The following is a 16,539-nucleotide window of genomic DNA, read 5'->3' as shown; positions in this document are numbered from 1 at the left end:
GGGTGCCCCGATGAAACTGTCCAATCCCGATGGGATACCTTAATTAATGGCAGTTGATATTGCAGTTGTACCAATGAACCCGGAGCTTACTGAAGCAGCTGTTATATCACACACCATTTCTTCACCCGCCAGTGGCCACTCCCACCTCCTATCCTGCTCATGTGCAGGCAGCACAGAGAAGCCTTGTGCGGAGTGTCCTGCCCTAAATCCTACAAAATGCATCTCCATTCATAAAATGCAAACATCTGCAGTCGCTAGTAAAACTTTAAAGAACACACAGTCTTCCGGTAACTATGCTCCCATTGTTTATTCTGAAGTGCCGGGAAAAAGCAAACACATGGAATTCTGGGGTATAACCCAAGTGGTCATTTAAGGTCACCGAATGACCGTTTACTTGCATGCTCTGATACACGGGAAAATCCACTGCATGCAACAGTACTACATACAACCTCAGAATGGAGTGTGGACCTTTTTATAGGAGGGCCAGCCAGGCAGGCAAGACAAACTGTAACATTAGACTGCTGTTACTTTAAGAGAATTTTGACAGCCTTGGACGTATCCTATACAGTGACGGACCGTATCCTATACAGTGACGGACCGTATCCTATACAGTGACAGACCATATCCTATACAGTGACAGACCGTATCCTATACAGTGACGGACCGTATCCTATACAGTGACAGACCATATCCTATACAGTGACGGACCGTATCCTATACAGTGACGGACCGTATCCTATACAGTGACGGACCGTATCCTATACAGTGACAGACCATATCCTATACAGTGACGGACCGTATCCTATACAGTGACGGACCGTATCCTATACAGTGACGGACCGTATCCTATACAGTGACGGACCGTATCCTATACAGTGACAGACCATATCCTATACAGTGACAGACCGTATCCTATACAGTGACGGACCGTATCCTATACAGTGACGGACCGTATCCTATACAGTGACGGACCGTATCCTATACAGTGACAGACCATATCCTATACAGTGACGGACCGTATCCTATACAGGGTGTCCGGAAATTCCCTGTTGTACCCCTGTTCCAGATGAGCTGTTTTGGTAATTAGGTCGATGAAATTGTACCAAATTTATTGTGTAATAAAGACTAATGCACATCATCACCACTGTCATTTTGTCCGATTTCATGACTAACAAGACAAACACAAACTAAACAAAATTTGACCTGCGGCCTTTGGAACAAATGCCTGCCCCTTCATATGTCAGGTAGAGGTGACAGTCCTCAGTGAGGTAGGGGCTAGAGTCCCCTGTGTGTTAGGGGCTAAAGACCCCTGGTGAGGTAGGGGTTACTGTCCACTATGAAGCAGGGGTTAGAGTCCACCCTGAGGTATGGGTTAGAGTCCCCTGTGAGGCAGGGGCTAGAGTCCACCCTGAGGTATGGGTTAGAGTCCCCTGTGAGGCAGGGGCTAGAGTCCACCCTGAGGTATGGGTTAGAGTCCCCTGTGAGGCAGGGGCTAGAGTCCACCCTGAGGTATGGGTTAGAGTCCCCTGTGAGGCAGGGGCTAGAGTCCACCCTGAGGTATGGGTTAGAGTCCCCTGTGAGGCAGGGGCTAGAGTCCACCCTGAGGTATGGGTTAGAGTCCCCTGTGAGGCAGGGGTTAGAGTCCACCCTGAGGTATGGGTTAGAGTCCCCTGTGAGGCAGGGGCTAGAGTCCACCCTGAGGTATGGGTTAGAGTCCCCTGTGAGGCAGGGGCTAGAGTCCACCCTGAGGTATGGGTTAGAGTCCCCTGTGAGGCAGGGGCTAGAGTCCACCCTGAGGTATGGGTTAGAGTCCCCTGTGAGGCAGGGGCTAGAGTCCACCCTGAGGTATGGGTTAGAGTCCCCTGTGAGGCAGGGGTTAGAGTCCACCCTGAGGTATGGGTTAGAGTCCCCTGTGAGGCAGGGGCTAGAGTCCACCCTGAGGTATGGGTTAGAGTCCCCTGTGAGGCAGGGGCTAGAGTCCACCCTGAGGTATGGGTTAGAGTCCCCTGTGAGGCAGGGGTTAGAGTCCCCTGTGAGGCAGGGGCTAGAGTTCACCCTGAGGTATGGGTTAGAGTCCCCTGTGAGGCAGGGGCTAGAGTCCACCCTGAGGTATGGGTTAGAGTCCCCTGTGAGGCAGGGGGTAAAGCCCTCAGTGAGGAAATTACTAGAATTCCTGGTGAGATTGGGGTTCGAGTGCCTGGTGTGATAGGCGGTAGAGTCCCCTGTGAGGCAGAGGCTAGAGTCCTCAGTGAGGTCCCTGCATGGGGGACCCCGCTGCTGTCTTGCCCTGCATGGGGGACCCTGCTGCTGTGTTGCCCTGCATGGGGGACCCCGCTGCTGTATTTCCCTGCATGGGGGACCCACTGCTGTATTTCCCTGCATGGGGGACCCCGCTGCTGTATTTCCCTGCATGGGGAACCCCGCTGCTGTATTTTCCTGCATGGGGGACCCCGCTGCTGTCTTGCCCTGCATGGGGAACCCCGCTGCTGTCTTTCCCTGCATGGGGGACCCCGCTGCTGTATTTCCCTGCATGGAGGACCCCGCTGCTGTATTTCCCTGCATAGGGGACCCATTGTATTTCCCTGCATGGGGGACCCACTGCTGTATTTCCCTGCATGGGGGACCCCGCTGCTGTATTTCCCTGCATGGGGGACCCACTGCTGTATTTCCCTGCATGGGGGACCCGCTGCTGTATTTCCCTGCATGGGGGATCCGCTGCTGTATTTCCCTGCATGGGGGACCCGCTGCTGTATTTCCCTGCATGGGGGACCCGCTGCTGTATTTCCCTGCATGGGGGACCCGCTGCTGTATTTCCCTGCATGGGGGATCCGCTGCTGTATTTGCCTGTATGGGGGACCCCGCTGCTGTATTTCCCTGCATAGGGGACCCGTTGTATTTCCCTGCATGGGGGATCCCGCTGCTGTATTTCCCTGCATGGGGGACCCACTGCTGTATTTCCCTGCATGGGGGACCCACTGCTGTATTTCCCTGCATGGGGGACCCTGTTGCTGTATTTCCCTGCATGGGGGACCCCTCTGCTGTATTTCCCTGCAGGGGGACCCACTGCTGTCTTGCCCTGCATGGGGGACCCGCTGCTGTATTTCCCTGCATGGGGGACCCCGCTGCTGTCTTGCCCTGCATGGGGGACCCCGCTGCTGTCTTGCCCTGCATGGGGGACCCCTCTGCTGTATTTCCCTGCATGGGGGACCCACTGCTGTCTTGCCCTGCATGGGGGACCCGCTGCTGTATTTCCCTGCATGGGGGACCCCGCTGCTGTCTTGTCCTGCATGGGGGACCCCGCTGCTGTCTTGCCCTGCATGGGGGACCCCGTTGCTGTATTTCCCTGCATGGGGGACCCACTGCTGTATTTGCCTGTATGGGGGACCCACTGCTGTATTTCCCTGCATGGGGGACCCGCTGCTGTATTTCCCTGCATGGGGGACCCCGCTGCTGTCTTGCCCTGCATGGGGGACCCCGCTGCTGTCTTGCCCTGCATGGGGGACCCCTCTGCTGTATTTCCCTGCATGGGGGACCCACTGCTGTATTTCCCTGCATGGGGGACCCGCTGCTGTATTTCCCTGCATGGGGGACCCGCTGCTGTATTTCCCTGCATGGGGGACCCGCTGCTGTATTTCTCTGCATGGGGGACCCACTGCTGTATTTCCCTGCATGGGGGACCCGCTGCTGTATTTCCCTGCATGGGGGATCCGCTGCTGTATTTGCCTGTATGGGGGACCCCGCTGCTGTATTTCCCTGCATGGGGGACCCGTTGTATTTCCCTGCATGGGGGATCCCGCTGCTGTATTTCCCTGCATGGGGGACCCACTGCTGTATTTCCCTGCATGGGGGACCCACTGCTGTATTTCCCTGCATGGGGGACCCACTGCTGTCTTGCCCTGCATGGGGGACCCGCTGCTGTATTTCCCTGCATGGGGGACCCCGCTGCTGTCTTGCCCTGCATGGGGGACCCCGCTGCTGTCTTGCCCTGCATGGGGGACCCCTCTGCTGTATTTCCCTGCATGGGGGACCCACTGCTGTCTTGCCCTGCATGGGGGACCCGCTGCTGTATTTCCCTGCATGGGGGACCCCGCTGCTGTCTTGCCCTGCATGGGGGACCCCGCTGCTGTCTTGCCCTGCATGGGGGACCCCTCTGCTGTATTTCCCTGCATGGGGGACCCACTGCTGTCTTGCCCTGCATGGGGGACCCCACTGCTGTATTTCCCTGCATGGGGGACCCCGCTGCTGTCTTGCCCTGCATGGGGGACCCCGCTGCTGTCTTGCCCTGCATGGGGGACCCCGTTGCTGTATTTCCCTGCATGGGGGACCCGCTGCTGTATTTCCCTGCATGGGGGACCCCGCTGCTGTATTTCCCTGCATGGGGGACCCCGCTGCTGTATTTACCTGCATGGGGGACCCCGCTGCTGTCTTGCCCTGCATGGGGAACCCCTCTGCTGTATTTCCCTGCATGGGGGACCCACTGCTGTCTTGCCCTGCATGGGGGACCCGCTGCTGTATTTCCCTGCATGGGGGACCCCGCTGCTGTCTTGCCCTGCATGGGGGACCCCGCTGCTGTCTTGCCCTGCATGGGGGACCCCGCTGCTGTCTTGCCCTGCATGGGGGACCCACTGCTGTCTTGCCCTGCATGGGGGACCCGCTGCTGTATTTCCCTGCATGGGGGACCCCGCTGCTGTATTTCCCTGCATGGGGGACCCCGCTGCTGTATTTACCTGCATGGGGGACCCCGCTGCTGTCTTGCCCTGCATGGGGGACCCCTCTGCTGTATTTCCCTGCATGGGGGACCCACTGCTGTCTTGCCCTGCATGGGGGACCCGCTGCTGTATTTCCCTGCATGGGGGACCCCGCTGCTGTATTTCCCTGCATGGGGGACCCCGCTGCTGTATTTCCCTGCATGGGGGACCCCGCTGCTGTATTTACCTGCATGGGGGACCCACTGCTGTCTTGCCCTGCATGGGGGACCCGCTGCTGTATTTCCCTGCATGGGGGACCCCGCTGCTGTATTTCCCTGCATGGGGGACCCCGCTGCTGTATTTCCCTGCATGGGGGACCCCGCTGCTGTATTTCCCTGCATGGGGGACCCCGCTGCTGTATTTCCCTGCATGGGGGACCCCGTTGCTGTCTTGCCCTGCATGGGGGACCCCGCTGCTGTCTTGCCCTGCATGGGGGACCCCTCTGCTGTATTTCCCTGCATGGGGGACCCACTGCTGTCTTGCCCTGCATGGGGGACCCGCTGCTGTATTTCCCTGCATGGGGGACCCCGCTGCTGTCTTGCCCTGCATGGGGGACCCCGCTGCTGTCTTGCCCTGCATGGGGGACCCTGTTGCTGTATTTCCCTGCATGGGGGACCCGCTGCTGTATTTGCCTGTATGGGGGACCCGCTGCTGTATTTCCCTGCATGGGGGACCCCGCTGCTGTCTTGCCCTGCATGGGGGACCCCGTTGCTGTATTTCCCTGCATGGGGGACCCGCTGCTGTATTTGCCTGTATGGGGGACCCGCTGCTGTATTTACCTGCATGGGGGACCCGCTGCTGTATTTCCCTGCATGGGGGACCCCGCTGCTGTCTTGCCCTGCATGGGGGACCCCGTTGCTGTATTTCCCTGCATGGGGGACCCGCTGCTGTATTTGCCTGTATGGGGGACCCGCTGCTGTATTTACCTGCATGGGGGACCCGCTGCTGTATTTCCCTGCATGGGGGACCCCGCTGCTGTCTTGCCCTGCATGGGGGACCCCGCTGCTGTCTTGCCCTGCATGGGGGACCCCTCTGCTGTATTTCCCTGCATGGGGGACCCACTGCTGTCTTGCCCTGCATGGGGGACCCGCTGCTGTATTTCCCTGCATGGGGGACCCCGCTGCTGTATTTCCCTGCATGGGGGACCCCACTGCTGTATTTCCCTGCATGGGGGACCCCGCTGCTGTATTTCCCTGCATGGGGGACCCACTGCTGTCTTGCCCTGCATGGGGGACCCGCTGCTGTATTTCCCTGCATGGGGGACCCCGCTGCTGTATTTCCCTGCATGGGGGACCCCGCTGCTGTATTTCCCTGCATGGGGGACCCCGCTGCTGTCTTGCCCTGCATGGGGGACCCCGCTGCTGTCTTGCCCTGCATGGGGGACCCCTCTGCTGTATTTCCCTGCATGGGGGACCCACTGCTGTCTTGCCCTGCATGGGGGACCCGCTGCTGTATTTCCCTGCATGGGGGACCCCGCTGCTGTATTTCCCTGCATGGGGGACCCCGCTGCTATATTTCCCTGCATGGGGGACCCCGCTGCTGTATTTCCCTGCATGGGGGACCCCGCTGCTGTCTTGCCCTGCATGGGGGACCCCGCTGCTGTATTTCCCTGCATGGGGGACCCCGCTGCTGTATTTCCCTGCATGGGGGACCCCGCTGCTGTATTTCCCTGCATGGGGGACCCCGCTGCTGTCTTCTCCTGCATAGAGGAGCCTGATGTTGTCTTCTCATAATCTGCCTGGAACATCACCATACTCTGCAGGCTACTGGTTTGGCACAAGCTTCAGTTTTTTTTACTTTGAAGTGTAATCCATTAAGCCTTTCCAACTCCCTATACCAAAGGATGACATTATGAAGTGGGAAAGTAATCCAACAGTGCTTCTGTATTCCTGACATTCCCAGACTGGTACTAGATTATGCATGAAAATGCTTCAGATTGTAAGAGATGCAGTAATTGCATGAATACATCTAAAATGCATTAATAATGGATACTATATACATAAAGTCTAATAATGACTGGATTCTATAAACTATGGGATATATTGCTGCCAGTACATTAATATATAAATTCATATAAAAGACTACACTAACAATGCACGTCCACCAATATGCATGACACCAGGCTGCTATTTGCAAATGATGTGAAGTAAACTCCATTACCCAGAAGTCTGATGCCACTTTTGATGGACAGCTGTCACCATGGACACAGCACACTCCCCCAAGCTCCCTCAGTTCCCATGGTGATAATATCAGCATTTTATTGTGAGATCTGGCTGCAGTGTGTAAATGCCAGGCTTCGAGGCTTCGGGTTTCAGATTTACACACATTACTCAGCTCAGTTTCCACCAACTGCTCTCATTAACATGCACAATTATTGCTTCCTAACTGGTCATGATTGGTACCTGATGGTCGAATTCTGAAACAAACCCTCAGCCCTTTCTGAACATCAGCCTGCCAAAGTCATGGGGCATAAAGAAACATTTCCTGTCCTTACATTATCAGAGAGACGGCAGCCATGGCTGAACGTGTACTTCAGCCTTGTCTCGCTCTAACTCTCACTCTCCACACAGGACAGAGGGACCCAGTGCAGTGGAGACAAGACCCTGTCTTTATGTCCTTCACTTAGAAACCAATGAAGCAGCTGAGCCGCGACAAGACAATCTGGCCCAGAAGCATCATCTTTCTGTTCAGAAAGACCAGGCTGACGTTACCTGCTGTAGAGACAGATAAAAAAATGTTTCAGTGGTTCACTTGGGACTTGTGACCTTTCAGATTGCCAAACAAACTTGTAAACTGTGTTTTATTTCTCAGCTCTGCTTAATCAAACCTGCAACAGGGCTACTTGCCTGTTCTGTAAGGGGGGTGGGGTTATGAAAAGGGATTTTTTCCCCTCCCTCAGTTCTGCAGGACCCTTGTTAAGAGCTCCGCTGTGTGAGGACAGTTTGTCACATCTGTTAAAATGGAGAATGTAAGCTTCCCGCTGCTGGGGGTCCCAGCTCCTCTCTCTTATGTTTTTCTTTCTCTTTTTCTGGCCTGAGGAGAAAATGCGTGACATGTGGCCACAGTTACGGCCCACTCAGTGCATTTTTGGAATTACAGAATATTGCATTTAAAAGTGACTGGGCGTAGTGACACATGGGTGACAAAAAGGGATATCCTGGCAATGAAGGAGCACTCCTCAGTGGGGAGAGTGCACATGCAGTGCACATGCAGATAGGCAGGCTGACAGTCAGGCAGGTGGACAGGCAGGCGGGCAGACAGACAGGCAGGCGGGCAGACAAACATGCAGGTGGGCAGACAAACAGGCAGACAGACAGGCAGGCGGGCAGACAGTCAGGCAGGCGGGCAGACAAACAGGCAGACAGACAGGCAGGCGGGCAGATAAACAGGCAGACGGGCAAACAAACAGGCAGGCAGGCGGGCAGACAAACAGGCAGACAGACAGGCGGGCAGACAGACAGGCAGGCAGGCTGGCAGACAGACAGGCAGGCGGGCAGACAGACAGGCAGGTGGGCAGACAAACAGGCAGGCGGGCAGACAAACATGCAGGCAGGCAGACAAACAGGCAGACAGAAAGGCAGGCGGGCAGACAGACAGGCAGACAGACAGGCAGGCGGCCAGACAGACAGGCAGGTGGGCAGACAAACAGGCAGGCGGGCAGACAGACAGGCAGACAGAAAGGCAGGCGGGCAGACAGACAGGCAGACAGACAGGCAGGCGGGCAGACAGCTCCCTCTCACTGCTGCATCCATGCCTAATACCTTCTAAGGAATAGCCAACCGCTCTGGCATGCAGGATCCACACAGAGATTTTCCACTGCTGGCAGCTTGTTTAACATATAACAAACAGTCTATAAAATCAAATCACAGCAGGAGAGCTTTTCATGGGTTGAGGGGAGTGGTTTGGAGATACAAACCTCAGGTTAAGAAAAAAAGAGAAAGAATAAAATTCTCGACATCTGCAGGCTACTTTGCATATATTTTCAGGGACATACACAAATAAAACTGACTTCCCTCACAGGGGACTCAAAACTGACTTCTGTGGTGGTCCCCCTATTGTCCCCAAACTACGTAAAAGCCTGCATTTCCAACGCACACCACACCACTGCACAACATATCATAAGGGATGTGGATATAGCCCCCCCTAATTTACTGCAAGACAAATCAGGAGGGATGTGGATACAGCCCCACTACCATATGACACATGAGAAGGGATGTGGATAACCCCAAAAATCACCACAAGACGCATAAGAAGGGATGTGGACTCCACAAAATGACTGTATGACACATCAAAGGGGATGTGGATACAGCCCAGTCAAACCACCACATGACACATCAGAAGATATGTGGATACAGCCCCCTCAAATCACCGCACAAGACATCAAAAGGTATGTGGATACTACCCCACAAAATCACTGCACAACACATCAGAAGGGATGTGGATATAGTCCCATCAAGTTACAGTACAACACATCAGAAGGGATGTGGATATAGTCTCTCCAAACAGAAGGCCACCAAATTCAAAGTAGCAGAGGAATGTCTGCCGTGATACCATAGTATTTCACAGAAAAGCAGGTTTTACACCTGAAAATATGTGTCTCTGGTCCAGCAGATCAAGGAGATGCATGCTATTCTATCACTACAGATATATCATATATACTTACTTTAGACATTAGGATATCATTTGGGTGACTCAACTCCCTAAACAATTGTGCAAAATTAGAACGAAAACATATTACTTTTCACTGTAACACAAAGTGTCTGACAAGTGACCAAGTGAAAGAACTCAGATTACTCTTTTCCCAAGCATTTATTTGTACCATATATAATGAAAGACATTACCAATAATTCATATTACAAATGGCCCTCTTTTCTGCTTTCCTTTCCAGACCCGGCCTTCTTTGGCAGCATCATGCAGTAGTATTGCTTACCGCTGGCTGGCTGAGATTAGGGGGCACCACTAGCTCTCAAGCTGTCACCCTAAATTAAAGGCCTGCTTTGCTTCCAGTGCTCGGTACCAAGACTTATTTTTGAGAACTTTGGGAATTCAGGCATCCGTGCATCTTTAAAACGCATTAAGGATGAGAATTTCTCCAAGCTAATGTCAAGTAATGAAGGAAAGAGCAGAGGCAAACAGTGTCATTAAAGATCACAACTGGAGGAGGGAAATGCAATTTGGCTTCTAAATTTGGCTCGGTACATGCTAATGTGCTGCATCGGTGGTGCCCAAGGTGGTCAGCTGCACCCTATTGGCCCTAGTTTTTGAGTTTCTTGTTCATCTCATCAGTGGGTCAGTTCCGTTTCTCATCTTATTACTTATTGCTTTTAAGCAAATTTTGGCAACAGCAATGTTAAAAAAAACAAACAAAATCAGGCCTCTTGCAGAAGAATACGAAGACCAATAATTCCCCTGATGAACGCAGGGGAGGGTGGAGCCTTGTAATATGAACAGGCTGAAAATTCTGGGGTACTGACTTCGGGACTGGGAGTCCCACAGCACTGGAGGACCAGCCACCAGATTGCATAAGCTCTCGGAAGTACATCTATCTAGCCACAGCCCCCTGTTATCCCGGTGCTGAGCTAGCTCACTCAGATTATCTCTCAGCGACCCCGCGTGCACTCTGAAGCTCACTCAGATTATCTCTCAGCGGCCCCGCCTGCACTCTGAAGCTCACTCAGATTATCTCTCAGCGGCCCCGCGTGCACTCTGAAGCTCACTCAGATTATCTCTCAGCGGCTCCGCCTGCACTCTGAAGCTCACTCAGATTATCTCTCAGCGGCTCCGCGTGCACTCTGAAGCTCACTCAGATTATCTCTCAGCGGCTCCGCGTGCACTCTGAAGCTCACTCAGATTATCTCTCAGCGGCTCCGCCTGCACTCTGAAGCTCACTCAGATTATCTCTCAGCGGCCCCGCGTGCACTCTGAAGCTCACTCAGATTATCTCTCAGCGGCTCCGCGTGCACTCTGAAGCTCACTCAGATTATCTCTCAGCGGCTCCGCGTGCACTCTGAAGCTCACTCAGATTATCTCTCAGCGGCTCCGCCTGCACTCTGAAGCTCACTCAGATTATCTCTCAGCGGCTCCGCCTGCACTCTGAAGCTCACTCAGATTATCTCTCAGCGGCTCCGCCTGCACTCTGAAGCTCACTCAGATTATCTCTCAGCGGCCCCGCGTGCACTCTGAAGCTCACTCAGATTATCTCTCAGCGGCCCCGCGTGCACTCTGAAGCTCACTCAGATTATCTCTCAGCGGCCCCGCGTGCACTCTGAAGCTCACTCAGATTATCTCTCAGCGGCCCCGCGTGCACTCTGAAGCTCACTCAGATTATCTCTCAGCGGCCCCGCGTGCACTCTGAAGCTCACTCAGATTATCTCTCAGCGGCCCGCGTGCACTCTGAAGCTCACTCAGATTATCTCTCAGCGGCTCCGCGTGCACTCTGAAGCTCACTCAGATTATCTCTCAGCGGCCCCGCGTGCACTCTGAAGCTCACTCAGATTATCCTCTCAGCGGCCCCGCGTGCACTCTGAAGCTCACTCAGATTATCTCTCAGCGGCTCCGCGTGCACTCTGAAGCTCACTCAGATTATCTCTCAGCGGCTCCGCGTGCACTCTGAAGCTCACTCAGATTATCTCTCAGCGGCTCCGCGTGCACTCTGAAGCTCACTCAGATTATCTCTCAGCGGCTCCGCGTGCACTCTGAAGCTCACTCAGATTATCTCTCAGCGGCTCCGCGTGCACTCTGAAGCTCACTCAGATTATCTCTCAGCGGCTCCGCGTGCACTCTGAAGCTCACTCAGATTATCTCTCAGCGGCTCCGCGTGCACTCTGAAGCTCACTCAGATTATCTCTCATCGGCTCCGCGTGCACTCTGAAGCTCACTCAGATTATCTCTCAGCGGCTCCGCGTGCACTCTGAAGCTCACTCAGATTATCTCTCAGCGGCCCCGCGTGCACTCTGAAGCTCACTCAGATTATCTCTCAACGGCTCCGCGTGCACTCTGAAGCTCACTCAGATTATCTCTCAGCGGCTCCGCCTGCACTCTGAAGCTCACTCATATTGTTTCTCAGCAGCAATGTGTGCACTATGAAGCTCACTCACATCGTCTCTCAGCGGCTCCTCTGTGCACTCTGAAGCTCACTCACATCGTCTCTCAGTGGCTCCTCTGTGCACTCTGAAGCTCACTCACATCGTCTCTCAGTGGCTTTGACATATTATTTATAAGGGCTGCACATTTCCCTCATTTTTTTACAAACATTGCTGTCTTATCAGACAGTTTTGGCAGCGTTACCATGTAATGCCTCCCGACAGACATGATTCTGTGAGTCACCGGTTAAAAATATTGAATGATAAAAAATATATTGAAAATCTGTGAATTATATGTGTTTTATTATTAGTGAGCTTTGTTTTCACTTAAAAAAAAAAAAAACCATAAGACCCCTCCCCAGAATGGGGGGGGGGTTCCCTTCATTCTTCTTCTGAACTCCAAGATATCGACTCACAAACAGTTAACACTGGAGGACACTGATCTGTGCGAAAAAGCAACCATCAGGCCACTCTGGTTACCAGTCAGTGCATCTCATCATCCCAACACAAGAACATGCAGAATTTTACAGGCAGCCCTGGGTTAAGGGCGTCCGACATATGGACAGCTTGTACTTACAAACCGGCAACCCTAAAACAACGATTTGCAATGATGAACAAGCACACGACTTCATGAAAACATTGTGAGGCTTCAGCGGGTCATTGGCGCGAGGTACAGTGCAGTTACCGTATGCAGTTACCGTATGCAGTTACCGTATGCAGTTACTTATATTATCAGTCTATCATTTTTGTTATTATGTACCATATTATAATTTTTCCAACTTACCTACAAATTGGACTTAAAAACGGACTTAGGGAATCAATATCGTTCGTAACCTGGTGACTGCCAACACAAAGAAAACTGGAATGCAGTTCCACTCAGGATGGGACTTTACCCACCATCTGATAAGTATCTACTTTGGTACATGTAGGAGTGCAGTGGATCGTCCCGCGTGGCTGCGGTACTTCCTCCTGGAATTCAGCTGCTCGCTATGCATCTGGCTGAATGGGTACGAGCTGGGACCAGACCTTCCAGGCACAAGCACAATGAGCCACTTTGCCCAAATTCATTTTGTTGTGTTTCTGTGAGTCTTGTGTTGCTGGAGGTTTTCAAGAGACATTTGGTCTAAATAAAGCTGAAAGGTGTTTATGTAGACAGAAAATTATTTGGTCTTACTCTCTGCTCAGGAAATACCAAAGACGGCTTTCTTATGAAGACAAAAATGTAGATTTATGCTCTTTGAACCAACCGCAAGAATTGCAGTCACCTCTGTCATACAGCATTTCTGTTCCACAAATCTCCACAGCTAGTGACAATTGAGGCAATTTCTCAATGTTGACAGTGGAGGAAACCCTAACAGATTATTGGCAGACAAGAGGCAAAAACATGATCTGAGTGGCAATGCAAACAATGTGCCATAATACTGCAGTGAGAACGGTAAAGAAGGCTGACCATGAAGGCCCCGTATGGCAATCCAGCAATGCGCACAAACATACTTCATCTATCTCTGGCCCAGCATAGGTCAGTGTCTGGTCAGTATCTGACCACTTTCTTCTCAGGAGTTGTGTGGAAGCCCCAATGGTGACATTATGATGGCGTGGCAGTCATCTTAGTGGCCTGACTCTCTCCCAGAGGGTGTGAGCTCATGCAAACAAACGCCCATAAACGTACTAAATGCCACATTGCCCACTCATCATATACAGCAGGATGGCACAAATGGACCTAGAATTGCAAGGCTGCCAACTCTCACGCGTCTGATTAGACTCTCACACTCACAGAAGCAATCTTACAGCAAATCCATATTGTTCCATTATAAATCAAATATTAGCTACATCAAAACCATTGGGGTAGTTTGCAAATCCAACAGACCATTTGCAAGTTAAAACTGTTACATGCATGTAAATGTGTGTGCATGTGTGCAGACTTGATTTGAATTAAAAATCTCCAATCAGCCAGTTGACCAGAGTTGCCAACCCTGGAATTTGTATTTCATAATAATAATAATAATGAGTTTTTTGCAAAAGTCCTAGGCTGGTAAATACACACCACAAATATTCAGGAACAGAGAACAAACTCCAGACCACGTCATCTCTCAGTGACTGTTCTTTCTGAATAAATGCATAATATATTTTGTTTTAGACTTCAGTTAAGTTTTTTTCCAGCATTTTAAAATGATTTTTATGTCGTGGTCTCGCTTGGAAATTGTATTGTATTGTCCTGATATGCAGTACCGTTTGCAGTTAGTCATTCTGCTTGCATGTGACCTTAAGTCATTTTGAAAATCGTTTGGAAAGACAGGCTACTTGGCTACTTGCTTGCACAATTTTTTTTGACAATGCCTCAGTCGACTAAGGCATTATCATCAAATGCAACGGTATATGTTTGCGTGAACGCGATAAGTTGTGTGTCGGGCGTTTTCTCGCTATGAACCGCAAAACTGGTGGCACTTCGAATCAACTGGTCATCAGGATGGTTACGCCGCGCCAAGTCATTCACATCACCCTGATGATGGACCATTTCCATCGTGACGAAGACCTCCATTTAGGCCGATTTCATTTGGACATGGTGAACTTATATTTCTTATATTATAGCATGTCAAATATAGCGGGAAATTAAAACATCAATTATGGCCAATTGCAGCATCAGCCAATTAAGGAATACGTCAAATCGTAATATTCACGTAACTGGAGCGGGATGCTTAAACAGAACCTTCTGCAAGAAGTCTTCCCGATGCAGGCCATAGGAACCGAACTTGGAAAGCTTAACTAATGAATGGGAATATTATGCAAACAATAAATGCAAAAAAGTTAATTACCGGTGAAGACACACTGTTTTATACTTCTACAATTAAAACGTAACATGCTCTATAATAATCGGTTGTTTCAAAATGAGCAGAAGAGTAAATTACTTACCCGCACTGCTGAAGTTTGTTTTTAAAATCGTTTGAAGGCGAGCGAGAAACAGCTGTACAGTTCCCAGATCTGGACTGAAGAAACTTCAGGCTGGACTCGCCCCTCCCTTTAAAGATCATGGAGCACATCTCGCCCATGTTTACAGCCGGCGGCCACTACGGGCATGCATCGCCCACTCTAACTACTAACCCTTTGGTCTCCAAAGATTTTCGGGTTAATCCTCAAATGTCCCGAACTATGCATGTGCACACATGCCTGCTATTATTATTATTATTTTATTATTATTATCGTCGTAGGCATCGTCATCATAATCATCATAATCATTATCATAGTATACCATCAGTGACAGGATATAATGGCAACTACTCAGGGCACATACTGCCCATTTCTGGATATTCTGCGATGTTTCGCCAAGAAAATGTTCTGTCAGGGGTAATAAGATCAAGTTACAGTACTTCAACTGTGGGGAGATACTGTCGAGGGATGGAAACAAAAAACGAAGCGCATCCAGTCTATTCGCGTACTTTGAAGAACGCAAAATACGGAAATGTCTCTAATGTGATTTACATTAGGTTTCATTGAAATATCCCATTATCTCTGCCTTCAGAGATACACTAAATTACGTTTATTGCCTTTTAGCTTCAAACCGATGCATGTTATTTCACTTAAAAGACGCTGCATTCATTACTGTGTTGTATTTGGCCAACATATATCTTCCAGTTTCACGCGGGAAGCTTTTTGTGCCCACAGTGGATCTGTAGTGTACCCACGTTGATCTGTAGTGTACCCATGGCCGACACCAGCCACCCAGCAGAGAACAATGGATTTCACTTCTCCATAACTTAAATAGAAATCATATAACATTGAAACTGAAAATGATGCGGTAGGGAAAGACATTGCGACCGCAGTGCCATTAAAATGTGACATTCTGGCCGCATTGTTTTTGTCAAGACTGCAAGGGACCGCAGAAGAAAAACAGCCGGATCCATCACGTATTTTGATTTCCCTTCTCGAGAAGCTAGTGTAATTACGTAACAATTAAACATTTGGAAGCCCACCAGTGACGAATTATAGCTTTTTAAATGCTTTTGGTGCACGATCTGTAAAACATATTGCCCATTTTAGATAATTTATGAAACTACACATACTTTAAAAAATACAAAAAGTTCTATTTTCGATTTCCCCATCAGGATATGGCGCTGGTGCAGAACAGATGTGCAGGTTATGTTTTCAATAAATAAACCAAATAAATCCTTTCGCAGTAGTAATGGAAGCATTATTAAAACTGACTGCCGGGTTTAGGACAACTAGAGCACTGACAGTACTGTGTGTTAGTTAACTAATAAAACGAGTAGAATGTATTTTCTTTGATTTTGTATGAGGGGAAACACACACGCTTTAAGTAACATACAGGGGACTTGTCGTACAGCTGAATCCAGGTAGTTTTTTTTATAATATTAGTCTGGTGAAAGATTTCCATGATCTAGTGCAGAACTAAAAAAGCATAGCTTTATGGTAATTGCATTCTGCATGGCTCAGGGTGTTTCTCTAATATTTGAACGTGTATTTTGCTTGCTAGAATAAGATCTTTGAAGACCCCACAGCCTTGGACTTACGTGGACTTAGTGTTTCTGTGTGTGCACTGCAGAAGCGAACACTCCCCTCGCAAATTTGATGTCACACAGCCCAAAAACCTCAAGACAGCACAAATTGAATCCAGTTAAAGTCTGCCATTCTCATTGTGAAGAGTAACAGAGGAGCAAGGAGACGTCACTAGTTCGTACCTCAATTATGAGGCC

The 16,539-nt window shown here is 50.6% G+C and overlaps 1 protein-coding gene across 1 annotated transcript in view; it reads right to left on the bottom strand.

The window, feature by feature from the left end:
- The window catches only part of LOC111854607 (uncharacterized), a 63,013-nt gene extending 48,154 nt beyond the window's left edge, over positions 1 to 14,859 (bottom strand). The window contains exon 1 of the mRNA XM_023832708.2: positions 14,741 to 14,859. The gene's annotated coding sequence lies outside the window, so the exon portion shown is untranslated. The remainder of the gene's footprint in view (positions 1 to 14,740) is intronic.
- Between the last annotated feature and the right edge of the window lie 1,680 nt (positions 14,860 to 16,539).

This window comes from Paramormyrops kingsleyae, chromosome 1 (assembly GCF_048594095.1).
Source record: "Paramormyrops kingsleyae isolate MSU_618 chromosome 1, PKINGS_0.4, whole genome shotgun sequence".
NCBI lineage: Eukaryota > Metazoa > Chordata > Actinopteri > Osteoglossiformes > Mormyridae > Paramormyrops > Paramormyrops kingsleyae.
This window is presented reverse-complemented; position numbering and strand designations above follow the sequence as displayed.